A 15175-nucleotide genomic window follows, 5' to 3' on the forward strand; every position below is an offset into this window, starting at 1 on the left:
AGAGAGAGAGAGAGAGAGAGAGAGAGAGAGAGAATACCAAACAAACAATCGTAGATTAAAATAGTTTTCTCGATAATCCGTATTGTATAGATAAAATAAATCTTCACAAATTCATTTTCTCTATCTCTCTCTCTCTCTCTCTCTTTCTCGTTGCACGTACATGTGTGTGCAATCATAAAATATATTTTTAAATCTTTATAAAAATGATTTCTTTATTCTATGCATTGTTTTTGCCAATGCGTTGCTTCGTTATTTTATATTTAAGTTAGCTTTATATTTTACAGTACATAACTGTTAAAAGCATTTTTTTAAAATACATTACGAGTCAAATTAATACAACAAAGAATATACAACATTGTCTTGTAGAGACGATAACTTATACGGATAAGCACAAGCTGTATCACGTAATTTAAACTACCTTGTATTTCTTTTTATACGTTAAAATTCTTGAACTTCTATATTAAATATCAGAGGTTATACACGCGGATATCTCCCCAGCCACCCGTGTGGCAAAACTTGATCTGTCCTCGCGCAATAGAAATTTTCATAATATATAACATCTCCCCCTTGTATAACATCTCGTCGGAAACAAAGACTTATATTCCCCTTGGCTCGATAAGGGATGAAGCACCATCTGCCAGTTTCGCCCCGGGTCTGTACCCGCGACAAGCACACCTGATCCGGCGCAATGTTCCACGATATCGATTTGTTAAAGGTCGCGCTATATTATCCGAGTAACCGAACGAATCGACTTGACTCTAATGTAAACGAACAAATATTTACACAACATATGGCGATATTATTGTGATGGTTCTTCATTTTTTTTTTTTTTTTTTTCCCGATCGTGTGTTAACGCGAGACAGTTTCTTTGCGATTAAACTCGGACAGCCAATATGAAAGGCAGCATTGATATGTAAAGTGCGGAGCTTCTGCGTGCGGTAAGATTTCCCGAGAGACTCGTGGTTCATCCACGCTAGTTGACTCCGTGTCCTACCCTCCGTCTCGCAACAAAAAAACTTTATTTTTAAAGTCGCGTGCGAACTCTCTCGCCCCGCGGATGCATCCATCTCCCAACTCGTCGCGACTTAGTGCGCGCAGTTCGCTTCCATTAAACATTAAAGAAGATTGCATCTGCAATAGATTGTAAAGTTTTAGGTGAAATAAACGCAAATTTACGTCACGCTCCAGTTGCGTCTCGGTGAGAGAATTTTTTTTTTTTTTTTCCGTTTATACGACGTCATACGTCTGACAATTGTCCCGCACATGCGCGCGCACAGTCACAATGACTGTCTTATCGTACGATATCTAATTACGTAGTCTAATTTCGCAATTTCTTCTAATCTGCGAAATTTTCACGAACATTGGAAGCCATAGAAATTGGATTTTTCTCTCGCCGAGAGATATTCAGATTCTTTCTCAATCGAGCGAGATGCAAGGAACACTTAGATAGCGATAGATCGGCTACTTTTGCACTGAGCTCTTAAACGACGCCCGTATATACAGAACACGTTTCACGATAACACGTTCCCGACGAGCGAACATCGCGCGAATGCGGTATACTGCTAAAATCTTGCGCTATTGGGATTCAACGCGGCAGCGAGAGACGGCGACTGGTAATCGAGTACGCGTTGAACGGAATCTAGAACGACGACGGGCGACGGGCAACGAAGACGATAGAGAATATTCCGATTCCCATGTTACTCCGGCTGTCGCTCGCTCGCTTGCTCCGCTCGCATCTCGCGGACGATCGACTCCTCGAGTGGGCGCCGTTATTCCAGTCGCTGCTTAATTCGAAACCACGTAAAATTACTCCGATTATGGTCGCGACCAAGCGACGTCATCAACTCTAACGAGCCAGAACATCGACGTCGTCTACGTAGTGTATGCACGTCGTCGCGAGGACGAATTCATACCGTGAATGCGAGAGAAAATACATTCGTCAAAATTTGCAATGTCCGTTTTTGCATAAAAGATACATTTTTAGGAAAATTCAACTTCACTGCGTTATATTAAACAAAAAACTTGCTTTTTACATATCTGAAAATGTCAACTAGTGAAAAAGCGATGTTATATTACGAAAAAATTGCGCTTTATTTTTTAAGATTGACTTCGCTCGCGCGCAACACAATCTGCAATTCGCCGGCCGTTATAAAGATGAACGAAGATTCGAAAGACGAAGAAAAGCGAATCGCGCGCAACAGTTTCTTTTTATACATAAACACGTTTTAAAACTGTAAAACTTAGAAAATATGCTTCCGAGAAGACTGCTTTATATATTTGATTTATTTTATATGAATCTTGTAAAATTAATGCATTTATATTGACATTAACGAGTTTAACGAGTTTAATCACGCGCAACATCATAAATACCACGTTTTCATAAAAGAGGACACCTGTCGTAAATTTCACGATTTTTACGCATTAAGAAAGCCCGAGGTGGAGATTAAAGGGTCTTCCCTCACCTTCCTCTACCTCTTCGCATAATAAATCCGACATCTAATCGAGGACATTCGGACGGGAAAAACTTCTTTCTCCGAACGCTTTTCACCGCCGTATTTTCCCTAGTTCGCATAAAGCGGTAAGAACGAATTTTCCATCCCTCTTCTCTTCTTCTTTCGATTCTTCTTTTTTTTTTTCTCTCAGTTCGTCCTCTGATCCCTTCACGCGTTCATCTCTTCGCAGACCGACGAAACTAAATTACGTGTTTTCGAGCGCGTCGCCGCCACCGCCGCCGCCGTTGTTGCTGCGAGATGCACGTTCCCCTCAGCGCGGGGAAAAGAACTTTTCCATTTTAAATAAGAATAAATTCAGATCCGGAGTTCGCAAAACTTGCGTAGCGCGCGCGTGCGAGAAAGGTTTCGTGGTGGTATGCGGGGGAATAACAGAACAAAGCTACTTCTCTTTTGAAGAGCGGGGTCTTCTTTTCGTGACGTTACATATCTACACAGCTACACGAACCGGGAAATCTCGCGGCGGCGTCACCTGCATATGAATTCCGCGGAATACAGCTTGAAGTGGATTTTCCACTTACGTGCTTTTCCGCGCCACGATAGCGCGGTAACTTTGAAAAAAAAAAAAAAAAAATGTCTTATAATAGTTGTATGCAATTTTTATTTCGCGTTGCTAGTTTACCGTCGCTTTTTCTCGCCCCGCGCGCGCACGTAAGAAGAAGAACACAAATCACAATTGTTGCGCGCACAAAAAACAGCCGTTTCTCTTCGTTTTCGAGACTTTGTCTCGAATATCGAAAACGCTGCGACGCAATGTAACACGATGCGCAATGCACGCGCGTAAAGGAACATGTAGTACGTACTTGTTTGGTTTTTTTATTCGTAGATAAAAGTGGAAAAAAAATGTGATTTCTCCTTTTCGAGACACATTCTGTGAGTGATCTTGTAAATAAACGATTATTTGGTGGTTTCGGCGTAGAAAGCTTCCTTTGAGAGAAGTTTCGTTCAGAGTTGAAACTCGGAAACTGTGAGAACCATGAGACGGGTTGCATCTCAAATTCGACTTTGCCGTAGAGGGGAGAGCTTCAACGTGGGGTAACCCCGAGCCCTTCTTCCAGGACGTAGAAGATCGCGCGAGTCTGCTGGAACAGACCTTATCTTTGAAGAGATTTGATTTCGAGATAAAGAAGCGCACATACGGTAGATCTTCGAGACTTCAGCAGAAATCTCAGCGCTTGGTATCTTGGAAAAAGAAAAGCCACCACCCGTGATCCCTGCGGAAAACTGTCGTCCGACTGAGTAAACTTTCTCCTCGTTCTTCTCTGGGCGACTCGTATAGTTTTCGCGCAAACACCTCTTCCACGCGGAAGAGAAAGAATGGACGCGCGCTGCACAGTTTTATGGACGAGGCGCGCGCGTTTTTCTCGTCGGAAATGACGGCGAAGCGTGATCGTTACGAGCCGTTCCGGCGGTATGTGTGTGTGTGTGTGTGTGTTTTTTTTTTTTTTTGATCGCCGTAAGCAGGGAATATCTATTTCCGCGCGAGCATTGTATTCGCGCGCGAAAAAGAACTCAACTGTGTTACTCTAACGGTGCTCGGGAGTATCGTTCGCGTGATCATTGCAACGGACCCCGATCAATCGTAGATTTATAAAAAAAAACCCCGGGGGTTATAAAAAAAACTCAACCGCGAATCGCGTCTTTTTTTTTTTTTTTTATGCGCGCTTCTTTCGCCGATCGACACGTAGCGAATGTATTTTCGTAGAAGAAAGAATAAAAAAAAAAAAATGTCGAAAGAAAAGCGTCGATACGCGCGGGACATTTATTTAGCGCGTCTTCGCAGAGAGAGTAAAAAACGAAACAAAAACTTGTTGTTTATGTGTGTGTTTGGAAAATTGTTGTAAACCAAGTATTTTACAGGTTTCCTTCTGGCTCCTTTATCTTAACTTTGCGAGTTTGTTTTTGTTTCGGTTCTGCATTCAGGAGAGCATTGATGCGTTCACGCACGGCGAATGAAAGGTAACACGCGTAACTCGCTCTAAACCACACACATCGCTTTAATGTTCGTAACTTGCGGTATCGTGTATTATAATTTATCATGTCGGATTATCCGATATTACTTCTTGGTTAGGTAAAAATTAAAAAACAGGCGCCAAGTACACGCACGTATTGTATTGTCATATTATAAACTACAAAAAATTCTTTCTTTAAAAAACCTGTTTTACAAAAGAAGTGATATTAAAAAGTAACATCCAAGTAAACTTTTGTTTGTTTTATAATTATAATATACTAGAAAATTATCTACAAAATCTATTCTACAAGTTATCTTATCTAGATAATAGTATGTGATTTAAGTAATATTATCTAAAATAATTAATAGTATCAAAATTAAATAATATTAACACAACGTGAAATTTTCGGTCAATGAGAACCATACGCTGGATGGTTCTTTGTCGTGTATTTTGTGTATATATATATATATATACATGTATGTTTGTGTAAATTTTTACACGATAATTTTGAAGTGAAATTTCAATTAAATCATTCTTAAATTCATGTAGAATGCTATATTTACGTCACATATATGAGAGATCTCTCGTATACCCCCTAACTAATTTTAAAATATAATTAAAGACACTTTGGAACATCGTTGAGCGTGGACTTGACGCAAGGCATTACCGTGCTTCTCTCTTTCTTTCATTTATCTTCGTAAAATGCGCTTGTATATGTATGCCATCTGGCAGCAGGCATGACGAACATGCACACAATTTAATCGCACGTTAACGACGATGACTACGTTTCCGAATCGTAAATTTTTCACTTCGAAACTTTATCGTCGTATATCTCGAAAAATCAGAAACAAACAACAGAAACGCAAGAATACTTTTTTTTTTCTAACGTGAATCAAACGAGACTAAAAGGAAGGCGATCGGTTAGGCAATTCAGTCGTTATTAAAAAGTGGCTGATTAAAAATCTTCCCTCCATTGAAATGCCTGATTTTCGTGTATAAGAGGCACAGTGTGTTCGCGCAGTTCGAACGCCACTTCGTTGCGCGTGAACTTGCACTACCGTGCCTCTTGATATTGGAAATTCCAGCGTATATCTTGCGCCGTATCTTACGGTGAGGTCCCTTTAGGGTTTCGGTATCGTAAGGATGCACTTCGCATGTTTTGCGGTTACGCGCCAGGTTTGGTACAACCTAACTAAAGTAGAACGATTCGATCGTGCGATAAGCGATGATCGACAGACAGACGGATAACCGATTAGCACGTTGGCCGCACGGCGAACCTTTGCTCGCTGTTGTGTGTAATCTCAACAGTAACGTTGACTGACACGCGTCAATTTATTCTCAAACTATATATTCAGAGAAAATTGAGCGTTGAGTTCAGACATCGTGAACGAGGACGCATGCGATTTTTTTCATTTTTTTTTTTTAATTCTTCGTTGCAACTCGTAAATTACTCGACTCGTTTTAATCTATATTCTAAGCGAATAATTCGTCTAATTGGTGCAAAGCGTATATTTGTCGCAAATTCGTCTAGCAACTAGTCTGACAACCAACGGAGAAATTGTATCGTGTTTTCTGCCATAATTTTCCGCGGCAAATACACTCGCATATTGTAGAAGTTTTCGCATTCAAGAAAATATCTCTCGCAGAGAGAGAGAGAGAGAGAGAGAGAGAGAGAGAGAGAGAGCGAAAGAAGGAGAGAGAGCGAATTCGTCGCCGAGAGCGCAACGAAAATGCGTTTTGTGGACGCAATTTATTTCGATTGTGGAGGGACTCCTTCGAAACTAAAATATGAAAACTTCCAGCCACCGCGCGCGCATTGGGAAGCTACGACACTTTTGCCGACCGGGACAGGAGACGTAGATTACCCTGCGGAGAGCGAGATGTAGTTTTTTGCCGCATTTATTACATTCCTCAAAATTGCGAAAGAAGATTTAAAATGCACGTTAGCTGGAAACGTGGTAGTAGGGGAGAGATGTAAAAAATAAACAATTACACTTTTTTTTCGTAATAAGTTATCTGTGCCGCGATATCGATTCTAAATTATGTAAATTTTTCGCAAGATTACTTTCCCTTTGAGATTTTACGACAAAAGCGATATATAATCGCGAATACATTATTTCGCGGCGCGAATAATGAAAACCAACTGGACACACGTTGTTCCGAGGTCGGAATGCGAATTATTGCGTGTATAATATAGCTCACTGCTTTCCCTGTGTGATATCGGAGCGTGAATTCTCGCGCGCGCGTTTTCGCGCTCGGAAATTCCGGAAAATATCTCACGCGCGACGCGACAGTGGCAGCCGCGCGGCGGCGCATACAAAAGAGTGGTATTACGTACCGACATTACTGCTGGTCTTTCGAGAAACAGATTACGCGGGGATGAGCAGAACAATAGGAAGTGTATGAAGCCGCGGCCGTATGAAGTACCGCTTCGCCGCACGTGTACCGGAAAATATACAGTTCCCGCGAGATGCCATGTGCTCTCTCGCGCGCGCGGTGCGCGGCCGGTCACCATTTTCCGTCTGCGGTTGTGCACTTTTGCGCAAGTGTGTGATAAATTTCTGTATTATTATCGAAATATAAAATATAAGAGAGAGAGAGAGAGCTAGTAGTGATAGAGAGACGTCGTGCGCTGTACAATTGTTGAAAACAGTTAAAAAAACTAACAAACGCAATAAAAAAGTACGACGTGAAACGATATAAAAAAACGAGGTACGTTTTATAACAAACCTGAGGTAACATAGTAACTTTATATAGTAAAGCAAGCTATTTTTTAGTTTGTTGTAACTATGGTTTACACACGCAGCAATTATTCAACATTTGACGTAGAAAAGAGCAAGTTAGCGAGTTATTTAATTGAAACTTTTTTAAATGGTTTTTGTTTTGTTATTTATCGCCGCTAGAAATGTCGCGAAAAAAAGACAAGGAACAGAAGTACGAATGTCACTTCAAAAACGTTTCAACAAAAAAAAAAAAGAAAAAACATAAACCTTGTGCAGTTAATAATGCACAATTTAAACGAAATCCGTTTAATAATGTTAAAAGAGGCTCGCGGAAACTAGTAACAAAGTAATTTCCATTATAATCGTATAGAAATTTGGACGTCTCTGCTGAATGCGCGAGCCGTAAAATAAAGAATCGAAGAGTGAAGAGCTTTTAAATTAATTAATCGCGCGATTGCATTTTCCGTTCTACGTGCAGCACGTAATGCGAGGGAACAAAAGAGAATGCTATTAAATTCTGTTAATTAGCAAAGCCTATTTCTTTCTGCCTTGACGAAAATAATATAGAGTCAGTTAAAATTCTATCGTTAAAAATACGGAACGGATCTGCAACGAAGCTGCAGTGACACTATTCCGCGCGAAATCAATTGCGATAAAATTGAGTAACGGTTCTTCATATTGAACGATTCTTTCCAATCGTTATTTTTTATTTCATTTCTTTCTTTCTATTAAATATCACATAAGAAAATTGTGTATTTCAATAATTTAATAAACATTCAATAACAAATGTATTGTTACAATATTTCTTAAAAAAGTTTCTAATTTTTTTTTGTTTTTAAAAAATGCAACGTATTACCAAAGTTCAAGTTGTCAGTGCTACTGCGAAATCGCGAGAGGTGTGAGAAAAAATACACAAATTGCGTGCGCGTCATGTTTCAATATGTAATTCGTTTTTAAATCAAACCATCCATATCCGTTCGTGGAAAAACCTCTGGGGACCATCGCGATTTGATTGATTATAGTTCGGCATCTATGGGGAACTCACGACGACATATACGATATGCAAATGTGACATGCGTGCGACACGTCGTGACATATTACATAAAAATAGGTTAATCCATTACACGTCGGCTGGTGGACAGGGCTAGCCTGACAGTATTTTTTTTTTTTTACCCAGCACGCGATAGCCACATGCGATTTTCTAAGCGAGTGTTATTAGACTTTATGAGTTAATGAAAAGCGAACGTGAACGGAACGCCAAATTTTTTCTTCGCTCACGTTGTACACGAGAATGCGAGAAAAAAAAATTGACTCGAGGGTGCGTGAAATGTTAGGGATTTACGTAAAAATAGAAAAAAGAAAAAACATACGTTCCGTAAAGATTTGCTCGGCTTTATTTTTATGATCTGCTATGGTTTTACAATTCTATTTTTAGAAATGACGCACAAACTCTCGTAATAGTTTTGCTTTTAAAACTTTACTGTCAATGTAAATTCAAACGCGCGTGTGCAAAACTTTCATTATTCTAAATTACTATAAAATTGAATTTAAAATTAAATCAAAGAAATCTTCAATGTACAATTTTTTCTTTAAATTAAGCGCAACTAATGAATACCATGTGTAATCAAGCAGACAATATGAAGTAAATTTGATAAGCAGGTAACTATCTTAAGTGCTTCTCCAGCGATACCGAATTGCTCTTGTGAAAGACAAGGTAGAAAGCGCGCGATACGCGCGCAATGAGTCGGAATAGCGTGTAAAAAGAAAATGATAAAAATTCGCGATGCGAAAATATTTCTGAAAAAGTGGAATATGTTTGCGAAAAATCTTTCTTAGAAGGTCTGCTTATGATAAGAAAATATTTCTGCACTGAGAATATTGCGCGCGGGTATCGTCATTCACAATGCAAAAAGATGGGAAAACACAGCATATCCCTAGTCAATTTTTCCGCGTAACGATAACAGGTACTCTCGCTTCTATAACCGTCCGCGGAGACGAGACGTCAGGAAACAAGAAGAATTTGTTGTTCTAACTCGAGAGAGAACAACGCGAAGGGCTCTGGCTTTCTCTTCGCGCATCAAACTTTGTCTCGATCGAGGCTCCTTCTCGTGTTCACCGAAACGAAATCCCGAACTTTGATCGTTCTCGAGAGAAAGAGTCTGTTCTTTTTCCCTCGCTTTGCCATTTAAATTACTTCAAAAAGCGCGCGAAAATATGAATATTTCGTACAAACGATTTGTGTTTCCAACGACGATAAAATTATTCCGCGCGCGAAAAGCGCGAATGTTTCATTCAAACATACGAAGCGCCTCGATAAACAATCTCTCCCTCTCTCATAATCTTAGCGCTTTGTGTCTTTAAAAAAAAACAAAAAATAAAAAAAAACAAAAAAAAAAACAAAAAACAATTAACCTACGAGAATTAGTTCCAAATGCAAGTGATGTTTGCGCTAACGGAATATAACGTCGGATTATTACGTGCACTACCTTTCTTTCTCTCCCGGCCGAGCGAATATGCGCGCAATATATAATGATTAAAAAAGATGAGCGATTGCATAAAGTATGATTAATTATTCATAGACGAACGCGATCGATCATTCACCGCACTCGGGTGTGAGATGCATCACGCGCCTAATTGAGTATTGAGAATTTCCGCGCGAGGACGCGCGATTGATGTATTAATGGCATTAAAACACTAACGCGGCAAAGATTATCGCTATCGTTATATATATATATATATATATGTTACGTTATGTTTCGTGTTACATATAATGCGCGCAACCGCATTATTGTTTTATTACCACAATAAACGCTCACATTGCCATCATCGCCATTGGCCGGCGCCACGTTGTCGGTGAAGTTTTCATTTGACTAACGTAGTTGAGTCGCCGCCATAGTTTCGCGGCGTGCCGCGCAACGTCATTTCGGAGGAGCGAGAACGAGCGCGACCGCGTTCTCTATTCGCTTTGTTTTATCCAATTCAAACCGAAATTCGTGTGTGAACAAGTGTCGAAAGTGCCGAATCGAGCAACGGCCGGCTATCGCATTGCGTTAAATAGTGCGTAGCGGAAAATTAGCTCGCGCGCGATCGTGTGTTTGCTCTTCCCACGAATTAATCGGTGTGTGTGTGTATGCGCGTGTGTGAGTGTTTTGATATAGATACCATTACAATTTTGTGTTTAATGAACGGTGCTATTTTGAGTTACATGTTTATTAAAATAATGTTCGGATGTATGGAAAGTAAACAAAGCTTTCGATTCGCGCTGTTTGTTCCGCAGTTTTTATATCTATATGTTAATGCATTTCGAATACTGTCAAAAGTTGCGTGTATCGATTCTCGAATTATCGCTTCGTTCCGAAGCGGCGCGGTTTAAAATTCGTGCAATTCACGCGCAGTTTTTAAACACGTCTCGTAACGTTACGCGCGCGAGACGTAACGAAAACGCGTTTGCCAAAGCAACGCGAACGTAGAGACGGGATCATTGCGTTTGACTTTTTTTGTTCGCTCGTATGTACATTCGAGATAAATGGCGCGTATTATACTATCGCGCGCGAATGAGTGTGGGCGTGCGCGTAGAAGTATTAGAATGCTGCGGTGATTGTCGCGCCACGTACCGTAATTAGCGCGATTGTAATTAGTGGTGCACGTGATCGTAATTAGTTGCGATTTTTTTCCACTCAATTAGCATTTTGTACATACGCGTGTACATACGGTGCTTGTGTATGTACGTGCGAATGCGTTTGAAACAAAATGGAGTAATTGCGGCGGTCTTGCGACCACTAAATTTATATTCTATTCTTTCAAAAACCAACTTGCTTAATTATACATTATGATATATTCAATGATTTAATGTGTCATAGTAATCCCAATTTTGTACAAACAAGCTTTTGTGTGATTAACATCTAATATAATTACTATTAGTGGCACATTAATATGTTATTAATTGTATTATTAAATGCTCGTATTTTGTGACGTCGATATATAAATTTGTGTTTTAATTATTGTATTGTACGCGCGTCGCACGCGCCATTTACTACAGATGTCGGTAAATATTAATTTTACATACGTTTAATGAAATATAATTTTAAAGAGATCAGTTCATTCGATTTATTATTTTTACAGATTAACTTCTGCCGCTGCGAATTCGACACACATTATGGTAAGTATAATGAATTAATGTGAAATTACAAACCTGTGTAATTAATTAATAAGCCCCACCCCCTCGTGCACGAGTAATATTACAAAACGTAAAAACGTTATTAATTAAATGTTTTAATAATATGCGTTACATATTTAAATATCTTTACAAAAAGATCAAAAAAGCAAAGAAAAACCTAGTAAGAGAGGTAAAAATTCAAAGTAAGCATTAATCTAGCGGAAAAGTTTTGCTTAGAGTTTATTTGCTTCTAAAAGTTATTTACTTTGATTATTAATGCGAAATTCGCGACAAGCGAAGCATTTCCGAACGTGTTGAATTGTTGCACAATTCAACTGTACAAAGGGAGACTGATCGGAGATCAATCAGCCGGAAAAAGGTGTAACGACAGTTCGTTTGTCTATTTCAGTTTGTTTATTATTCCCTTTTGTTTCGCAATATTGATTTGTCTTGTCGATTATGTGTACCTTCCTCGAAAGAAAATTGACGGTCTGTATCCTGTACACACGGCACGCGAGCGAGTGTGCACATGTGCTCGCCTCATCAGCTTGATTGGCTCGTTTCAATACACGGGAAACGCGAATGTCGCGCGTTTTGATCAGAAACTCGCGGGAATCGTTCCCGATCGGCAAAATCTGTGTGCGATACGTCGATACCCGCCGTATTTCCGTGTTACGCGCGACTCTACTACCAATACTACTCACCGCGTGTAAACGGCGACGAGTACATTATGTTTATATGCACTTCGCATTGCTCTTCACATCTACCTCGGGCGTATATGAACACGCTCGTCGATTTTCGTTCGTGTTCCTCCTCGTACAAGTTGGTCAGAAGTAATCGGCAATCGATATCAACGTTTAGAGAATGGAAAGGGAACGATTAGAGTGGAGATGTATAATGCGACGTTGTAATCTGTTATATAGCCACATCGAAGCCGATCGTTCGGTAATTTCGTCGCTATTCGTCGCGCGAATCCTCTATGAATGCGTAATTAATTCGCGCTGCATAATCATACGAAATTTAGAATCGTTACAGCGAATGTAATGGATACTATGTGATATAATGGGTTACAGTGTGAATCGCATAATCGAATATGTCGCGTAATTAAAGCGATTATTGGCGGCAACACCACTGCCGCCGGTGTCTCCGAAAGGAAATAGCCGAATATTATTTGCAACGGATTAATACGTATAGACGTTGTGTGTATATTCGCGCTTAGCCGATTAATTCACGCGCGACAATATGACGGACGGTTTAAAATTCATCCCCCCTCCTTCTCCGCAAGAAAGGATAACGATCGCTCGCACATGCGGCGCGCGCCCGATCGAGTTTCAGAGAGCCGAGACGAAACTTCTGTGTAATTCCATTAATTGCGGCATAAATGTGAATCGCGAGAAACATTAACATCGTTATAATATCCCGAAATTCCTTTCTCTAATACAATTTCATATATATGTACGCGAGAACGCACTTCGCGAGCTTCTCGCTGCCGCGGGTGAATGTTTAACACATTAAAATGATAGGCACATTCTTCGCAACTCGGTTAATATAACACACATATCCGGGTGCGAGAAACAACGAGATTTCAGTCAGACTCTGGATGCGAAATTTGGAGAATATATATCGTTATGTTTTAAAAGAGAGAGAAATATTTAATCACACATTGACGTAAAAATTACGCACATTGTTAGATCATCATTGCTCTCACGGTAAATGTTACATTCGTCGAGGTTGTTGAAAAATGCAAAACAAAAAAAAACAAAAGAATCATATTCGATTACAAGCTCCGATCGAGTTTTTTTCCTCTTCCCTCCTCCACAACGAAGAACCAAAGAGAGAACCGAGAAACGCTCGTCACATAGGTATTACTTTATCATCGAAGTTCTCGATTCTGGGATATTAACTATAATCTATGGTTCCGCATGGTCCGCCAGTAAATCGCACATTAGATCCCGGGAGTCAGCCGAGCGATTTTCTAACTCTCCCGTTCAGAAGAGCTCGCGGGGCGCGTGATCGGAGTTAACTCCCGAACTCGGTGGACCGCGCGAAGCGATAAAACACGAGTAATATCCAAACTCGAGTACCTATCGGCGTTCCTTATGCTGATCGAGTACGTGTAATCGCGAGATGCATAATATTTCGTGACAAATGGCGGATATACGTATGTACGTACATACATGGGGAAAGGATATAACGCGGGTAAAGAAATATTATACGACGAGAGACGAGAAGTAGCGCGCGCGCGAGAGACGAGGAGAAGGAACGACGTTGACAGACGCGAGATACGAGACTTGGTATTTTCCGCATAACGGAATGATTATTCATACGGGCCAGGGCGGCATGATAGGTGAGACAAGAGAAAGAGAGACAGAGAGAGAGAGAGAGAGAGAGAAAGAGAGATAGCAATTTCGCGTGCTCTTTCCTCGATTATAGCGGCCCCGACAGTACGAGATGTATGTACGTGCGTACACATAAGCCGATCGAATAAATCCATAACCTGCTGGGTATTACTGCGTTAACCACCGCCAGCCGGCAACCGTACCTACGTACGTGTTCTCTGACCGAGAATTCCAATTTTGAAATTCGCGGCTTGCCCTCGAAACAAGATCAAAGTTGGGTCGCGGTCATTTGATTTGCGCCGCAATTCGCGAACTCCTCGACATCCTCACGCGCGATTGATTTGTTATTCGTCAATATGTTCGTGCGGAACTTACCGCAAATCCGTGACATCCGACCCGCTCGAATAATGTCTTTTTCATTTATTATCTTCTGTAATCTTCTTTTTGGCTTGGGTCCGTTTTAGCAACTTACTTTCGAAGTAAACGCGTTTCATTTTCGAACTTTTCACTGTCTCGCGCCGGTTGTTCTAATCCGTGCAAGTAAACGGTAACAGCGAAACGAAGAGGGCGGATAGAGCAGCCGCATGTGAGACCGCAAGTGGTTGAATCGATACGGCTATCTTTTTGAGGTTGCCCAGCTTCGCGTTGCCGTGAACCACTAACCAACACCACGTTGGTTTCTCGGTGAAGAGCGGCTTCTTGCGCAACGGGGGCCACTTTCTCGAGTGCAATTGGAGAAGTGTCATCGCGGAGGTTTAAACGGACATTTAACGCGGCGGACTTTTTAACGAAGTCTCTTTGTTCTAACAATGTTAAGTCTACGAGCGTCGCAAGTTAATGTCGCAAGACACCGGCCCATTTTCCAACGGTAGGCGTGTCCGCGCGAGCGTCTGTGTGTATGTGTGCGGGGATACAACATGTACAAATGTAAAACGTAGAAAAAGATAATATCAAGCTCGATAAAATATAATGTATTATTTCTCGTAGTCGATTTCCGGGGAGGGGATTTACGACGCCGGCTCCGACGATTTTCTCCAACTGTTTGCCGACACAATGGTGCGTGAAATTGTTGGCAACGGCTCTTAATAACTACTGTTATAAAGTAGATTCATCCGCAATACCTTCGACAGTGGGTGGTGCGCTATAAGCTGTTTCGTTCTCGTTACTGTCGAAGAGAGAAAGAGAGAGAACTTTTGATCGCGGGAGAGAATTCTTTTTTTTTTTTTTCGCGAGAACTTTTTCAAATGATATGTAAAAAACGAAAAAATCACGTTCTCCGCTTGATTGGAAGCTTGCCGTGCGCTTATTAGGTATTTAATGAAATTAAACCGCGCGGTTTTTCTACGAAGCGATTTCTCAATCGATTAATACAGACAGTTTAAAAAAGTTCTCCGGTTGCTCTTGAGATTGGAAATTGAATTCATCTTCTCGGGCGATGATTTCTCGCGGTTTTCCGCACACACTCGAGCGAATCTCGACGGAATTAAAAAGCACA

General features: G+C 40.7%; 1 long non-coding RNA gene across 1 annotated transcript in view; it reads left to right on the forward strand.

The window, feature by feature from the left end:
* The window catches only part of LOC109853332, a 117861-nt gene that overhangs the window by 27547 nt on the left and 75139 nt on the right, over positions 1–15175 (forward strand). The window contains exon 2 of the long non-coding RNA XR_002250103.1: positions 11308–11344. This is a non-coding gene — a long non-coding RNA (uncharacterized LOC109853332). The remainder of the gene's footprint in view (positions 1–11307; positions 11345–15175) is intronic.

This window comes from Pseudomyrmex gracilis, unplaced genomic scaffold (genome assembly GCF_002006095.1).
Source record: "Pseudomyrmex gracilis isolate BER0280 unplaced genomic scaffold, ASM200609v1 scaffold_46, whole genome shotgun sequence".
In the NCBI taxonomy this organism is placed as follows: domain Eukaryota; kingdom Metazoa; phylum Arthropoda; class Insecta; order Hymenoptera; family Formicidae; genus Pseudomyrmex; species Pseudomyrmex gracilis.